Source organism: Chrysemys picta, chromosome 8 (genome assembly GCF_011386835.1).
Source record: "Chrysemys picta bellii isolate R12L10 chromosome 8, ASM1138683v2, whole genome shotgun sequence".
Lineage (NCBI taxonomy): Eukaryota > Metazoa > Chordata > Testudines > Emydidae > Chrysemys > Chrysemys picta.
This window is the reverse complement of record NC_088798.1, coordinates 28,657,745-28,674,686: the sequence shown is the minus strand read 5'-3', so window position 1 is coordinate 28,674,686 and position 16,942 is coordinate 28,657,745. Positions and strand designations below refer to the sequence as shown.

General features: G+C 43.8%; 1 protein-coding gene and 1 pseudogene across 6 annotated transcripts in view; both read right to left on the bottom strand.

Moving 5' to 3' along the window:
- Nucleotides 1–10,817, bottom strand: part of DNASE2B (deoxyribonuclease 2 beta) — a 47,305-nt gene extending 36,488 nt beyond the window's left edge. For 4 of the 6 annotated variants that reach the window (XM_065554124.1, XM_065554123.1, XM_065554128.1 and 1 more), the window contains exons 1-2: nt 10,715–10,817; nt 9,227–9,327 (exon numbers count right to left, since the gene is read on the bottom strand). The gene's annotated coding sequence lies outside the window, so the exon portion shown is untranslated. The remainder of the gene's footprint in view (nt 1–9,226; nt 9,328–10,714) is intronic. The other 2 variants (XM_065554125.1, XM_065554126.1) reach the window with 2 other exon arrangements.
- Nucleotides 2,907–5,839, bottom strand: LOC135973286 (dnaJ homolog subfamily B member 6-like; annotated as a pseudogene).
- Nucleotides 10,818–16,942: the final 6,125 nt, after the last annotated feature.

The following is a 16,942-nucleotide window of genomic DNA, read 5'->3' as shown; positions in this document are numbered from 1 at the left end:
ATAACTGATATTTTAAACAACACCTGAGAGTGACAGGGCCAAGGGGTGGGATTGAATGTGAAAAGATGGTGGGGTGGAATGTGAAAGGAGAGGGGAAAAAGACCAAGTTAAACAAGCTGATAATATAGAGAGAGAGGAGAGTGGTGGGGGGGATGGGACTGAATGGGGAAATGAAAATGGTCAAAGATGCAATGGAATGTGAGGGATTGTGATGATTTAAAAAAATTAAAATTGTGCTGATTAACAGTGAGGCCCCAGTTTTATATTTTGATCTAAGCCCTGTAATCCTTGTGTAACACAAATTACATTCCCTTCCACATCACCTCTGAATGGCACTCTGAGTAAAAGAAGAGAAATGCATCAATTAGGGCAATGAACCATTTTTAAAGTGAATAATAAAATATATGGGCTCGGGAATGTAGTGTATATAGAAAACACCTTGTCCTGTAGCTTAATAGAGTGACCCCCAATGAGTAATTATGGCCATAGCTGGCAGCTTTTGACATTATATCCTACTGCTGGTTGCCTTTTTAAATCGTGGGGCAATAGTTTTCTACTGTGAACCTAAATTTTAGTCAATATTTGTGTGTACACTGCACAGCATCTACATATACACACAGAGAATAAGTAGGGTGTTCAAGAGCACAAGCATGCACAGAAGATTAAATGGTCTATGCCAGTCTGCATGAATGTGTGTTTGTAACTAGATAGAGGTAAACAGAATTTATTTATACAGTATCTTCCTCAGCATTACATCAATTACATTTTTGGTGAGGGGAATAGGAGGGGCAGTTAGCTGAAAAACATCTGGCTTTGGCTTCCTCTTTCAAAACACTCCCAATCTGTTGCTAAGTAGATTTTTTTCAAAGGCACCAACAAGTGTTTAACAAATCAAGCACAGAATGTAGAATCTGTGACTGCACAAGAAACACTATTGCTAACAGGAAGAAAAAGATACACAATAAAAATAATGGACAGTTGCAAACTTGGTTCTATACTGTACATTCTCCCTCCGAATTTTCTTCCATGCTGCAAGTGTGCTTTCCGTTATGTCTCTGCTTGTATGAGCTAGTTAGCAGTACTGATCAAAAGAGGAACAGAAATTAAATGAAGCTGGGTTCTTCTGAATCCAATTCATTTCTGGTGGCGTTTGGAAAGTCTGCATGCCTTATTATAAAGGTCGTACAAAGACAGGGATTTATTTGCTCATGAAAACATGGCAAGGGCTACTGCAAAACAATATATGAGCAAACCAACGTGATTGTGTTGTGGACATTTTCACTTCCCATTTTGGAGTAAATACTTCTTAATTTTACTAACAAACCTGCATAATTCATATATATTAATTTTGGCATACAGTGTCACATTTGCTAGTTTATTAATAATCATCAATAACAGACAAATCTGGCTTGCGGCATCTCAGCCAGGAAGGCATATTCTGTAAATCAGTAAATAATCAAATAAGTAATATCACAAAACACAAACTGAAAACACTTACGACCAACCTGAAATCGGCTCATAGTACACAGTTGTCCATTATGGGAATTTTTACCCTTTCCTCCAAAGTTTTCTATTGTGAACCTAAATTCAAGTCCATATTTGTGTGGTATACAATATCTATTTACATATACTCACAAAGAATATGTACTGCGCATGCACACAAGATTACATGGTCTATGCCTCTGTGTGTGTGTGTATATATATATATACACATATATATACACATATACATATATATATATATATAAAAATAATAAAAAAAAACTACAGAGAGATTAATAGACTTGATTTTTACAATCCTCCACATTACATCATTCATAGAGCAAGGAACAGAACTCACATCCCTTGATTCACAGACCTTTAGCCAAAAAAAATCCTTCCCCTCGTACAACATTGGAATTAGATTGTGTGAACACAATTGGAGGGGGGAGGGATAGCTCAGTGGTTTGAGCATTGGCCCCCTAAACCCAGGGTTGAGAGTTCAATCCTTGAGGGGGCCATTTAGAGATGTAGGGCAAAAATCTGTCTGGGGATTGGTCCTGCTTTGAGCAGGGGGTTGGACTAGATGACTTCCTAAGGTCCCTTCCAATCCTGACATTCTATGATCCATGGAATATGAACTAGACCTGTAATGTTTTATACAAACATCAAAGGAGTCCGATGAGCAATAGCTTTCTGGCATCACAAAGTGTAGCTGGAATGCTTTCTCTGGTCATCAAGTTCCAGAGAAGTGTGTAACTTCACACAGTTTTTCTACATTATGTTTTATGTACTTTTTCACAAAATAACAGCATTTATTGATTTAGAGTTGGCTAGCAAACTAAGACTCAGTCCATTGCCTTTACTCATTGCTATTTGCCCATGATTATAGTGGACTAAGCTGCCAGCATTTATTTGAAACAAAAAAATCATCCCACCAGAAACTCATTCTTATTTTGTATTTACATCTTCTAATGCTATATTTTTCTTTACAAATTGTCCTGGGAATGTTAACTTCACAGCACATTAGCCATTTCACAATTCAAACAAAGAAAAGCATAAGATTCATGCTAGTTTACGTATTGATTGGACTGAACTCTGATAATTGTTCTCGTTGGATAAATCTTAATAAATGCAAAGTGCACAAAGAATTCACAACAATTTTAAAGATAAAATATAAGCATTAATGATAGTCAAGAATTAACTGAAAAGTCAGTGGCACCCATATGTATTGACCTTGGAAGAACTATTTATTTATAAATACTTTTAATTGGGCCACAGGAAGTCGAAAGCAGATTTTGGTTGAAATCTCCCCCACAGCCCCAATATTCCCATTAGTCCCTCAAATGGAGCTCATCATAGTTTAACATTTCTGGTAAACGTGTTATTCAAGAATAGCAGCTGCTTCTTACCAATTGTTGAGAATGTTAATGGTCAATAATGGCTTCTAGTCTCTCTTCTCCATTCATCACAATTCCCTTTGTAGTGATTTTGATGCCATTAACTATTTTGTTGGTCATTATGACTGATCTGAAGTTGCCTTCCCACTGTTGTTCAATGAGGTGATGGAGGATGAAGAGCAGCCCCTAGCTCACTAGAAACCAAATGAAGTAAATCCAATTCCTGACATGTCTCAAAAATACAGAGAGCATCCTTTACAATCTTTGCTTCTTCTTCTATGGAGTCCTCTCTAAATGCCAGAAATGCTACCAAGTAGATCATCCCAGAGTTTCCCTGAAAAAGAGTCCATTCCTCTCAACACATCAGTGTGGGGGGCTACTGAATGGGAATTCGGAATCAAGGTGACTCCCATCAGTGGCGTAGCCAGGGTTTCTGCCGAGGAGGAGCGGCAGAAAAAAAAGGCACATGTCCTTCGGTGGCATTTCGGCAGCCCTGCGCATGCGCCGAAATGCCGCCAAAAGACAGAGCGGCACATGTGCAGGGCCGCCGAAAGACGGAGCGGTGCTGGAAAAGGTGCCACTTGGGGAATTCTGGGCTCGGGGGAGCAGGCTCTCTCTCTAGCTACGCTACTGACTCCCATCCCTGCCTTTCCCTTTCCCTCCACCTCTTTTTTTCTATTTACCCTCCTTCCTAAACATGTCATAGACACTGCTTTTTTGGGCATCAGATAAAACCTAGTCCAGGAGAGCTGGCTGTATTTTGAAGAAGCCTTATGGACGGCTCAGGAACAAGCCATCCCAATGTGCAGAAAGAATAGCCAATATGGCAGGTGACCAGCTTGGCTTAACAGTGAAATCTTCAGTGAGTTTAAACTCAAAAAGGAAGCTTACAAGAAGTAGAAACTGGACAGATGACTAGGGAGGAGTATAAAAAATAGTGCTAGAGCATACAGGAGTGTAATCAGGAAGGCCAAGGCACAATTGGAGTTGCAGCTAGCCAGGGATGTGAAGGGTAACAAGAAGGGTTTATACAGGTATGTTAGCAACAAGAAGGTGGTCAGGGAAAGTGTGGGACCCTTACTGAATGGGGGAGGCAACATAGCGACAGATGATGTGGAAAAAGCTGAAGTACTCAATGCTTTTTTTGCCTTGATCTTCACAGACAAGGTCAGCTCCCAGACTACTGCACTGGGCAACAGTATGGGGAGGAGGTGAGCAGCCCTCAGTGGTGAAAGAACAGGTTAAGGACTGTTTAGAAAAGCTGGACATGCACAAGTCCATGGGTCCAGATCTAATGCATCCGAAGGTGCTGAGGGAGTTGGCTGATGTGGTTGCAGAGCCATTGGCCATTATCTTTGAAAATTCATGGCGATTGGGGGGAGGTCTGGATGATTGGAAAACATATAGTGCCCATATTTAAAAAAGGGAAGAAAGAGAACCTGGGGAACTACAGACCAGTCAGCCTCACTTCAGTCCCCGGCAAGATCTTGGAGCAGGTCCTCAAGGAATAATCCATTTTGAAACACTTAGAGGAGAGGAAGGTGATCAGGAATAGTCAGCATGGATTCATCAAGGGCAAATCATGACTGACCAACGTGATTGCCTTCTTTGATGAGATAACTGGCTCTGTGGATATGGGGAAAGCAGTGGATGTGATATATCTTGACTTTAGCAAAGCTTTTGATACAGTCTCCCACAGTATTCTTGCCAGCAAGTTAAAGAAGTATGGATTGGATGAATGGACTATAAGGTGGATAGAAAGCTGGCTAGATTGTCGGGCTCAACGGGTAGTGATCAATGGCTCGATGTTTAGTTGGGAGCCGGTACCAAGCAGAGTGCCCCAGTAGTCGGTCCTGGGGCCGGTTTTGTTCAACATCTATATTAATGATCTGGATGATGGGATGAATTGCACCCTCAGCAAGTTCGCAGATATCACTAAGCTGGGGGAGAGGTAGATATGCTGGAGGGTAGGGATAGGGTCCAGAGTGACCTAGAGAAATTGGAGGATTGGGCCAAAAGAAATCTGATGAGGTTCAACAAGGACAAATGCAGAGTCCTGCACTTAGGAAGGAAGAATCCCATGCACTGCTACAGACTAGGGACCGAATGGCTAAGAAGCAGTTCTGCAGAAAAGGACCTGAGGATTACAGTGGACGAGAAGCTGGATATGAGTCAGCAGTGTGCCCTTGTTGCCAAGAAGGCCAATGGCATATTGGGCTGCATTAGTATGAGCACTGCCAGCAGATTGAGGGAAGTGATTATTCCCCTCTATTTGGCACTGGTGAGGCCACATCTGGAGTATTGTGTCCAGTTTTGGTCCCCACACTACAGAAGGGATGTGGACAAATTGGAGAGAGTCCAGCAGAGGGCAACAAAAATGATCTGGGGCACATGACTTATGAGGAGAGGCTGAGGGAACTGAGGTTATTTAGTCTGCAGAAGAGAGGAGTGAGAGGGGATTTCATAGCAGCCTTCAACTACCTGAAGGGGGGTTCCAAAAAGGACAGAGCTAGGCTGTTCTCAGTGGTGGCAGATGAAAGAACAAGAAGCAATAGTCTCAAGTTGCAGTGGGGGGAGGTCTAGATTGGATATTAGGAAGCACTTTTTCACTAGGAGGGGGGTGATACACTAGCATGGGTTACCTAGGGAGGTGGTAGAATCTCCTTCCTTAGAGGCTTTTAAGGTCAGGCTTGACAAAGCCCTGGCTGGGATGATTTAGTTGGTGTTGGTCCTGCTTTGAGCAGGTGGTTGGACTAGATGACCTCCTGAGGTCTCTTCCAACCCTGATATTCTATGATTCAGATGCCTTAGAGACTTGTATGAATTTCTTCTCTGCTGCTGCTCTGTTCTCTGGGTTTTTAATCAGGGTGCCCCTTCAATGCCAGTTTTCGGTGTGCCTTTTTAATGTCATCTGCAGCAGCATTTCTTTGCACTCCTAGAATGTCATTATAATTGACCATCTTGTCAGAGATCTCAGCAGCAACCTTCAGTCTCTGTCCAAAGAGAGTATAGACAATCCAGTGAAACTCCTATTTCTCTCAGCACTCTTTATTCTCAAGTTGTATATGGCTGAGAAATATCACACATTTTTAAAAAGAAAACAGGTTTGTGTTAAAGTTATCTACACCATGTCCCTCTGTGCTTCTCCATGTTTCTGTAAAGGTACATTTGACAGAGAGGCACACAAGGTGGGGAGAGAGTCATATGCACCGACAGGCCCCTGTGGGAGGACCTGTTAGGTTCTGGTCTGTGTCTTATGTCCCCCAATGGCCCCACACCGATGGGGACTCCTGCAGAATAGGGCTGGGTGTGAGAGTGGGCTCTCAGTGGAACTGTGTTAAAATCCAGTGGCAGGCTGGAGTGGTTGGGAAAATATGGCAGGGTTAAAATAAAGTAGGGGCTGGGGTAGAAATCAGGCTCCCTAAAAGGGAAGGTCTGGTTACAAATATAGGGAGCAAAGAAGCAGTGTGTATATATGTTTAAGAGAGGGGAAATTTTGTCTGTCTAAAAGGCCCATTCAAGTAGGGAAGGAATGAATCTGGGTGAGAGGGGAGCAGAGAAAGGCCTAGATAGATAGATATAAATAAATAATGTACTGGCTGGAAAAGTCACTTTTTTTTTTTAAAGCTATTTACTGAAGACAACAAAGGAACCCTGTACAGCTGCTGCACTTTATTTTACTGCTTTTATTGCTTCAAATGATTTAGAAATGCCTGTCTTATTGCAACTTGTTTAATAAAGAAAAACACAATGATTTAAAGTACTTCAATTCTTCCCGTTTAATATAGCTATTATATGTACATTTTCCTTTTTAAGTGGTTTGAGAAGCTGATGTAGTCAGAGCGTCTGAGCAGAAGCTGTAGAGCCAGAAAAATTAGTTATCTTCCTTGCTAGGAGATCTTGGCTTGTTGCATAACTTTGCGTTGGCTGAGTTTCCACATCATAAAATGATTTTTTATTGACTTACTCACCTCCCCACAGGGTGTTAGGGTTAATTATTTAGCTTTTATAAAGCATCTTGAAGTTTAAAACCACTACATATAAGCTATGTGTTTATTGGAAAAATACTAGATTGTGAACTGCTCAGCATGGGAACATTGTATCTTTACATGTCAAAGAATCTAAAACACTAATATAAAATAGGCAACAAATAAATATGAATGAAAATACACCTCTACCCCACTATAACGTGACCCGATATAACACGAATTTGGATATAACATGGTAAAGCAGTGCTCCGGGGGGGGGGGGGGGGGCCTGCGCACTCCGGTGGATCAAAGCAAGTTCTATATAACGCGGTTTCACCTATAACACAGTAAGATTTTTTGCTCCTAAGGACCACGTTATATCGACGTAGAGGTGTAAATGGCTCAATGCACTAATAATGTGACTATAAGTTGTCATCTTGTTAATAAATTGCTTGGTTTTGAATTAAAAACCCTGCCAATACTTGTGACAGTAGTTGTGGAGCCAGGTGAGTGAATGTGGACAGCTTACAGCTGTCTGTACACAAAATACAGCCTTTGTGCCAGAGAACTCTATGTGCCAAATATTGTAATAGCTGTAAAAGGAGGTTTATTATTAAAAGAGTATTGTTTCTTGGTAAGTGTTGGAGACTGGGAGTTGGGACTCTTGAGTTTTCTAACTAGCAGTGAAACTTGATTCTCTTTGTGTTTGACTGTAGGCAATTTACTTAATCTGTGTGTTTCACTATACCCATCTGTAAAATGGGGATATTAATAGTTATTCTTCTTGCAAAGAAGATTGTGATCATCAGATGAAAGGCAGTTCCTGAATGCAAAATATGTCATTTTTAACAATGCTGTCATGCCCACCATCATAATCACAGATCTATTCCACACTATCTTACCATTTTCAAAGCTTTATCTTTTGATAATGTTCACTCAGCTGTGACATGTTCCTCAAATGGAAGCCAGAGGCATGTGCTTCCCTTCTCCTTCCAATATTTTCTAGAATGTGCTCACTGTTTCATGTTATTTTCTTACAGCACAACTCACCATGTAGTGTTCAGGGTTTTTTTAAATGAACTGTGGGCATGGTCTTTTTTTGCACGATTGAAACCCCCCATATTATCAAATTACATAAGTGGTATTTATTTGTGTCAATATATAAAAATCCATATTATAGATCAGTGGTTTTCAACCCTTTTTTCATTTGTGGACCCCTCAAAATTTCAAATGGAGGTGCAGATCCCTTTGGAAATCTTAGATATAGTCTACAGCCCCCCAGGGGTCCATGGACCACAGGTTGAAAACCACTGTTCTAGATGAATTAGCACATATTTTAAATCATCATTTTTATCTGCAAGGAACAAAATTGTTCCAAGGTGCTTAATTACTATGACGATGAAACAAGAGAACTCCCAGAACGAGAGAGATTTCACAGCTTTATTAAAATCATGGGTGGTTTGATGTTCAAAAGGAAAACAAATATCCTTGCATGTCCTCTTAGAATGTTTGTTCAGCAAGCCTTTGAAAATGTTAAAGGTTACACATGAAGTCTATTTCACCATTACAGCTGTACCACGGTTGCTGTGATGACCCCAAATCTTTTTACTTAGATTTATTTGGGTTGTTAAATCTTAGGGCCTACACACACACACACAGGTCTCATCATAATTGCACATAGGTGCAATTAACTATTAGTTTTGAGGGTCTTGGGTTGGCCCTCCATACCACTTGCATCCCTCATAGCAGTTGTGCTGGGCATTGGTTGGCTGAGCAGCCAGGCAGGGGTGTCTGCACACCTTCTACATATCATGGAACTAGTCTCCATACTAACCGATCTGAGGCCAGGACAGAACTGAGGTGGCTGCAGATCTGTGTTTGTGCAGATTCAGTGCCCTGTGCAGCTAGTATATGGAGGCTGCAACTGCTTTTCCTGTCCAAAGCAGCTTTGAGTGTCACTGCACAGCAGCAATCTCAGACCCTGGCGCTGGTTTGGGGAAGGTGAATTTTACCTTTCCACATTCCATCTGCATAGAACCTGAACTTTTCAGCTTTATGCTGTTGGAGAGAATTTCACCCTGAGAGTTCGCTTCTTTAATCTCAAACTCCAGAATAAATTGAGGACAAATTCTGAGACCGGGTGGGATCATATAATTGCTCTCTTCAGGCCACTCAAGAATTGCTTTGAAATTTTGGAATACATTTCTTGGCTTAGACACATCACTTGGACTATGCTGCTTCTACCAGCATAGAAAGCAGCACTGAAGGATCACTGTAAGAATGTGACAGTAAGATTATGGTCTAGTTTTTACTTGGACAGTCCAGTTTTGGCTTCTGAATTCAAAGTGTCCAGTTTTTAGGGATTAGCTTTGTGTTTACCTTTTTGTTGGTGGTGTTGGCTTTTGGCTATTTTTCTAGAACAACAGTTCCCAAAATGCGCTCCATGGGTATTTGGTGGTTGGTTGTAGTACAGATGATTACTACAAATAAAATAACAAAACACATGGAAGTTCATAATAGAGAATCTAACCAGCATGATTTCTGTAATGGGAAATTCTTACTAAACTCTTGAATTTCGTTGAATGTTTCAGTTAAGTAGTACCAGTTGATCTTATTTAGATTGTCAAAGGCCTTTGACAAGGTCCCTCACAAAAGGCTACAAAAAAAGTCAAGTAGGGATAGGGTGAGAAGTTAAGTATTGTCAAGGATAAAAAAAACCAAAAACAAACAGCTAGGAGAAAGAAAAAGGGATTAAAAGGTCAATTTTCATCATAACAAAAACAATGTAGAGGGATGCCTCAAATTCCATATTAGTCCCTGTGCTGTTTAATATAATTATTAATGATTTGTAAAGGGAAAGGAGTAGTGAACTAGCAAAATTCTCAAGTGAGACAAACTTATTTAGGTTAGCCAGGACAAGAGAGGATTGTGAGGAACTTCAGAGAGACCTAAGCACACTAGGCAAATGGACAACACAATAGCAAATGGTGCCCTGGGTCAATACATGCAAAGTAATGCACACTTGAGGAAAAAAAACCTCATACATTTTACATGGTTATAAAGTAACTATTGTTGCCGCTTTGGGTGGAATCGTTAGCCAATATTTGGAGCCTTGTTAGGTTGTTTTGGTGAGGAGGAGAAATTGCAGTAGAAGCCAATTATTTCTTTGGTGCAATCCTACTTATTTACAAAGATTGTTCACCAAGTCCTGTTTCACTGAACACAGGAGAAACAAACAACAGCAGGCAGCTTCCTTGATCATAGTTTCCAAGCCTGCCTCTGCAGCAGCACTCAGGTGGTGCCAGAACACAATGGTGTTTGGCACTTTTTTCCAGAGCTGGAACAGCATTCTGGTACTTCTGACAGAGGTGCACTGCAGTGAAGGGGGAGGGGAGAACAAGGAGCCCAGCCCCTCACCCCTGCTGGCTCTGAGTGAAAACTCAGCAGCCATTACCTCCCAGCCATGCTTGACACAGCAGCATGGGGTGGCCACACTGAGAGGGACCTTCTGCCCACTGTGGCAGAGCTCTGGCTTTGCCTTGGGCAGGGGGGGGGGGGAAGTCTTGCACTTCTAGGTGGTTTGGGCTTGCCTCAGAGGTTTTCTGGGACCCTAAGAGGCAAGGTTTACAGCTTACTGATCCACCATCATCGGCCAGTCAATAGGTTTGGTGTAGGAGCCCTCTTTAGTCCCTGTCTTCCTACTCAGGGAGCAATTTTGTAGAAGTGTGGGGAGGGAACCTAAGCCTGCCCTCTTCTCCAGGTTCCAGGCCAGGAACCCTAATGGCACCAGCAACAGGTAGCTTTCCTATACTACTGGAACTATTGCCCTTCCTTGGCCTACTTCCCCAAATAGGCTCTCCTTGGTACCTGACTATGCTTGTCCTCCCAGCTCTTTCACTGCGCACCTTCTTTCTCCCAGTCTTCCCACAACATACCTTCTTATTCCCAGCTCCTACCAGCTGGCCTTGCTGAAGGCACTTCCTTTTAAACTAGTTCCAGCTGGTTCTAAATGGGCTTCATGTGATTTGATTAGCCTGTTTCCCTTGACTGCTTCTAATCTGTTCTTAATTGGTTCCAGGTGTCTTATGGAGTCTCCCTGACTTAATTGCTTCTAGCACCTTCCTGACTGCACTGGGGCATCTCCTGCCCTGGTCATAGAAAACTATTCATCCAGTGTTTTCCTTCTACCAGACTCCTGCACCCAACCAGTCTGGGTCTGTCACACCACGCAGGAGGTAACCGGCTAGGGTGCCCACATCCCTGCCCAATAGGGGAGCCCCTCCTGGTGTTCTAGCACTGTGGGCTGGGAGGGGAGGCCCTGGCACTTTCCTGAGCCCCTTTCTCTGGGCAGGGCAGCAGTGATGGGGTGGGCCGCAGCCCATATTCCAGGACTTTCCACAGGGAATAGGTGTACAAGGGGCCTGAGTGGCTGCATAGTACCACCTCCCCCTTCCCTCTCTGGGCTGTTCCCTGTCCTAGCATGTGGGGGCCCAGGCTGAGCACATCCCACATCTTCTGGTCATAAAGTCTATGCCCCTGTGAAACACCAACAGGGGAGCAGAAAAACCCTTGTAAAATATTTTTAAAACAATTTTTAAAAAGTCTCATATAATATTTAAAAATGTCAACTTAACAGAGTTTCTTTAACTATGTTAAAGTTTTCTGTGGGGGCATTATAGGTGAAGATGGCAGTGCCTCCTATAGTAAGGTTGTCTACATTTCCCATTATAAGATCTTGTTTTCAGCTGCTCATAACTTTTTCAAATTGTAACTGTTCACGCTGAAATTTTCCCTGTTGGGTGTTTGCATCAGGCTGATTGTGAGGGTCGGGTGGGGTGGGGGGGTGGGGAGAGGGGCGGAGAAGGGACAGGGGTGAAGTAAATATTTTTTGGAAATGGTTACAAATAAACTGACAATAAAAAGGCAAATGGGCATGAATCAAACAATAAAAAGGCAAAGGTTAATAAAAACAAATGGACAAACTAGGGAGGGGAAAATAGTTTTAAAAACAAAACAATATTGGGGTGAAAACTCTAGGTGTATAAGCCATTGATCTTCTCTTTGTGGTTTCTTGTGGCAGGACCTTTCTTCTTACGTGTCTGAAAAGTACCAGGTATACTTTTGGACATTATGTAAATAATACTAATATTGAAATAACGATAGGTAGTAAACAGTGTAAAATATTTATGGAAACATGTAATGCTCCTAGTGTGCACATGTAATGCATATGTATTTATTAATAAACCTCAAGCTATACCTAATTACTACTAACAGAAAGTTACTGGCATTTACCTCCCACATATAAAGCCACACCTGCCCTCCAGGAAATCCAGGACCTGTTCGGAGAACAAGAAGTTGCCACGTGAGCAAAAAGCCACAGAAAATCAAAGATGGTAGTTATTGACAGATGTCCAATGCCCAGACCTCCATTCTAGACATCTGTATTTGTGAATTTTATGAAGTAGCTGTATTAGTTTGTGGCTGTTATTTTTAGTAGATGTTTTATTTGCATTTGGTTTTCAAAAATAGGGCATATGTAAGAGGAAAAATTGGAGGCAGTGAATAGTGACCCCGGCTATGTGATAGTGGTATCAACCTTATGTAACCAAGAATCATTTTGAGACTGAGGCCATGAAATAAATGAGTTTCTTAGCGACACTTGTGTATCTCACACCTTTATTGCTTTAATATTGTTATCTATTTCAGGCAAAACATTTAGCTGATCATGCAAACCCAAACTGCTTCACACACCTTTCAATGTACCAGAAATATCCAGCTGTTCCCTAACTAGCAGTCCAACTCCTCCTCTCCTCAATTCTCAGCATACAATTATGCATATTCAACACAACCCTGCAACACACTGAAAATTAAACATTTAAAGTCCATGAAACAAATGAAATCGAATATCAAATTAAATAACCAAAGGGATGATGCACTGATATTAGTATTCATTCCCTTCTTTATTTCATTAATAGCCTCCATTTTAATGGGGGCTTTGAATGTAGCCAAGTTAGCAAGCAGCAGCACTTGGCAAACTCATTCTGGAGATGTTTGTACTTCCCCCCTGAAAACTCTACAGAGTGGATTGATAGTGCAGCACCATATGAAACACATCTCATTTGAAACGGGTGTGGGGGAGACAGATGAAGTGTACTCTCCCCTAAGCATTTTTTTTAAATACTGCCATTGAGTGGAGTCCAGCTCATTCTAAGGAAATAGAACTAGCTCCTCAGAAGTATTTTATGAGCAAGAGACACAAATCTCTCTGGAAAAGCTTTAGTAGTATCCAGGGAAGAGAGAACTCCTTAAAAGGCCTGGAAATCCTCCCAGTCCTTACTCAATTTGGTGGCAGAATTTTAACAAGGGCCTGCTGGGTGCCCCCAAAGAGCACCCTCCTGTACTGCACTGACAGGAGAGGTCAAGCAGGGACTCTGTACCCAGTGGTTAAAGTAAAGCCCAATAGGAGGGGGAGCTCAACAATTCTACTGGCTGTAAGTAGTTGTGGGTGTTGCCATCATGCAGTGATGACATTGTATCATCTTGCATGCCATAGGGAAGAGAATGGGACAAGGGGGATCTCTAACTTTGCTTTTAGCAGAGGAGGGGGAGCTGTGCTCCTCCACATTTCTCCTTGCTGTCCATGCCTGCTGCATGATGGGACCCACAGAGATGCTCAGGAAGGTGGGGAGATCTTTCAGATGAGCTCCCTGCCCTTGAATTTTTCCCAAGGAGCCCCCCACAGATTTTCATTCCCCTTTGTCCTTGTGCAGCCCCTGGGAACAAGGCCTGCAGAAGAACTGGGTGAGAAGAAAAGTGGATGAGGATGGTTCCCAAAAAGGGGGGAAGTGCCAATGGGGAGCATTGGATGGAGGTGTTGGGGGGATGTGTCCTCATCCCCAAGCACTGGGGAGGAACAGGAGACACTGTGCCTCAATCCATGCTGCTTCTCTCCCAGCTGTTCTGAACAGTGAGAGAGGAAGGATGGTTTAGTGCTTAGGGCACTAGCCTAGGACTTGGGAAATAAGGGGTCAAGTCCCTGCTCCACCACAGACTTCCTGTGTGACCTGGGCAAGTCATTTAGCTTCTCTGTGCCTCCGTTCTCCATCTGCAAAATGGGGTTCATAATTCCTTCCTTCCTCCCTGGGGTGTTGTGAGGGTAAATACAATTAATGTTTGTGGAAAGCTCAGGTACTATGGTAAGGGATAAGGGATATGCACCCCTCTCAGCTTCATCATGGCTCAGCCTCAAAGTAACCTGCTCTCCAGAGCCAAGGAAACCGCACATGCATAGGGCCTCTCTGATGTCATTCCTAGCAGCCAGCATGGCAGAGTCATAGATGTATACGTTATATGAGTTGAGGTGGTGTAGACGCAGCCTTGCGTAAATTGACAGAATTGGCCTCCAGGCGGTGTCTCTCAGTGCTCTGCTGTGACCGCTCTGGAGATAGTTTTCAACTCTGCTGCTTAGCAGCCAGGTACACAGGACACAGCCCCTCCCCTATTAAAGCCCCGGGAACTTTTCAATTCCCATTTCCTGTTTGAGCAGCGTGGAGAACTTGCCAGCCCAGCTGATCATGGTGACTCAGCACCCCAAACACGCGCCAGCCTAGAGGGCACAGGAGGTGGTGGACTTTATTGGTCTGTGGGGAGAAGAGTCTGTGTAGCCACAGCTCCAGTCCAGCTGATGAAATGTAGATATCGATGAAAACATCACATGGGGCATGGAGGAGAAGGGCTACAGCAGAGACATGCAGCAGTGCTGTGTGAAAATCAAAGTACTTTGGCAGGTGCAGCCCATGACAAGGAAGGCAAACAGTCATTCTGGTCCTGCATCACAGACATGCTGCTTCTACAATGAGCTGCATTCGACTCCTGGCAGCAACCCCACCACTACCCCCAAAGGCAGCACGTATATCTCCCAGGAGTCTGAGTCCCGAGTCACCTCAGGCAACAACAAGGAAGACATTATGGATGAGGAAGAGGAGAATGGGAGACAGGTGAGTGGTGGATCCATTCTCCCCGAGAGTCAGGAGCTGTTTTTAACCCCGGAGCCCAGCTGGTCATAGGACAGCATGGTGGCCGAGCGTGATGCTAGGGAAGGCACCTCTGGTGAGTATGCAATTCCAATCTGTAGGGGTTACATGCTCTTATAGTTTATGTATAATCTGAAGAAAAAGTGAAGTGCAGTGGGTATCTGCTTCACAGTGGCCGTTCCAGCTACGCAGAGGGTGCCCCTCGGAAAAGACTGTTTATGTGCACAGGGATGGCCTGGGAATCCTCCATGGAGATTTCTAGTAAACTTTCATGGAGGCGCTCTACAATCCTTTGCAGAAGGTTTCTGGGGAGGGCTGCCTTATTTTCTTCCACCATGGTAGGACACTTTCCCACACCACTCCAGTATTAGCTCTGCTGGCATCATTGCAGTACACAGCATAGCAGCATAAGGACCAGGTCTGTTCCCAAATGCTCACAGCATCTGCTCTTTTACCCTCAGGAGACTGAGATCACATAGGGTCACCTAGCGGAAATAGGGGAAGTTTTCATTACAAACAGTGGAGCATGTGACCCACCACCTATGGTGACTTCTGGGTTTCTCAACTAGGCTTTCCCTAACATGCTGGTGGTTTGGTTGGCAGGAATCGGTGGTGACCTCAGATTCTGCAAGTCCAGAGCGACTACCACCAGCAGCGTTAAGGGAAGGAGGTGGGTGAGCTTCCTGTGTTCTCTCATGGCCACAATCCCCCACCCCCACCCCTGTGGAGCTGTCTGGGACAAAGACAGCAATTTGGGAGGCTTAATGCTGGTCTCTGGTCTCAAAGCAGCAGCCATGTTGCTAGGGGGAGGGGGTCATGTCCATCTGCGCTCCTGACGCGGGTTTGCCACAAGTTGCCACTGGGCCATACCTACCCTAGCTGGAACAGCAAACCGGTTCATTGAATAGCTAGGGATTCTGATTATGTTCTGGCTTGCACTTTAGTGTAATAAAGGGAGTGTTTTTTAAATAGCAACATTGCACTAGACCCAGGGTATGTGCTGACAATGGTTGTCTTGTGCTTTGCATGCCTTACAGCAGAAAGCTTGTCCTTCAGTGCATCCTCCACACCAGCACAGAGGCTTTCTTAGGCCTGGTCTACACTGGGGTGGGGTGGGAGAATCGATCTAAGTTACGCAACTTCAGCTACGTGAATAACGTAGCTGAAGTCGACGTACTTAGATCTACTGACCGTGGTGTCTTCACTGCAGTAAGTCGATGGCTGATGCTCTCTTGTCGACTCTGCCTGCGCCTCTTGCCCTGGTGGAGTACTGGAATCGACAGGAGAGCGCTCGGCAGTCGATTTATCACGTCTAGATACGATAAATCGACCCCTGCTGGATCGGATCGCTGCCCGTCAATCCAGCGGGTAATGTAGACAAGCCCTTGGATTAGAAGGCGGAAAAAGAGGACGTGTGATGACATTCAGTGAGATAATGAATGCCTCTGGCACAGCTGAGATGGAGCTAAGAGTCTGGAGGGGATGGTATGGGAAGGCACAATGCAGCTAAGCAGTGCACATTACTGTGGCTCATTACTGAAATGAGTTTTCAAAGCCTCCCGGAGATGCAGAGCTCCTTGCTGGGCTCTTCTTATTGCCCTGGTATCTGGCTGTTTAAAATTAGCTGCCCATCTATCTGCATCCACACCCCAACCCTGCAGAAATGTCTCTCCTTTTGCCTCACAGATAGTGTCGAGCACACAGCAGGCAGTGATAACAATGGGGATATTGCTTTCACTGAGGTCTAACCTAGTGAACAAACTGCGCCAGCAGCCCTTTAAATGCCCAAAGGCACATTCCACCACCATTCTCACCTGCTCAGCCTGTTGTTGAACCGCTCCTTACTGCTGACCAGATGGGCGGTGTATGGCTTCATGAGCCATGGGAGCAAGGGGTAGACTGGGTCTCCCAGGATCGCTATTGGCATTTCAACAGTATCAGTGGTTATTTTGCGATCTGGAAAGAAAGTCCCTGATTGCAGCTTTCTGAACAGATCTGTTTTACTAAAGATGCCACGTCATGCACCTTTCCTGACCATCCCATGTTGATGTCAATGAAACAC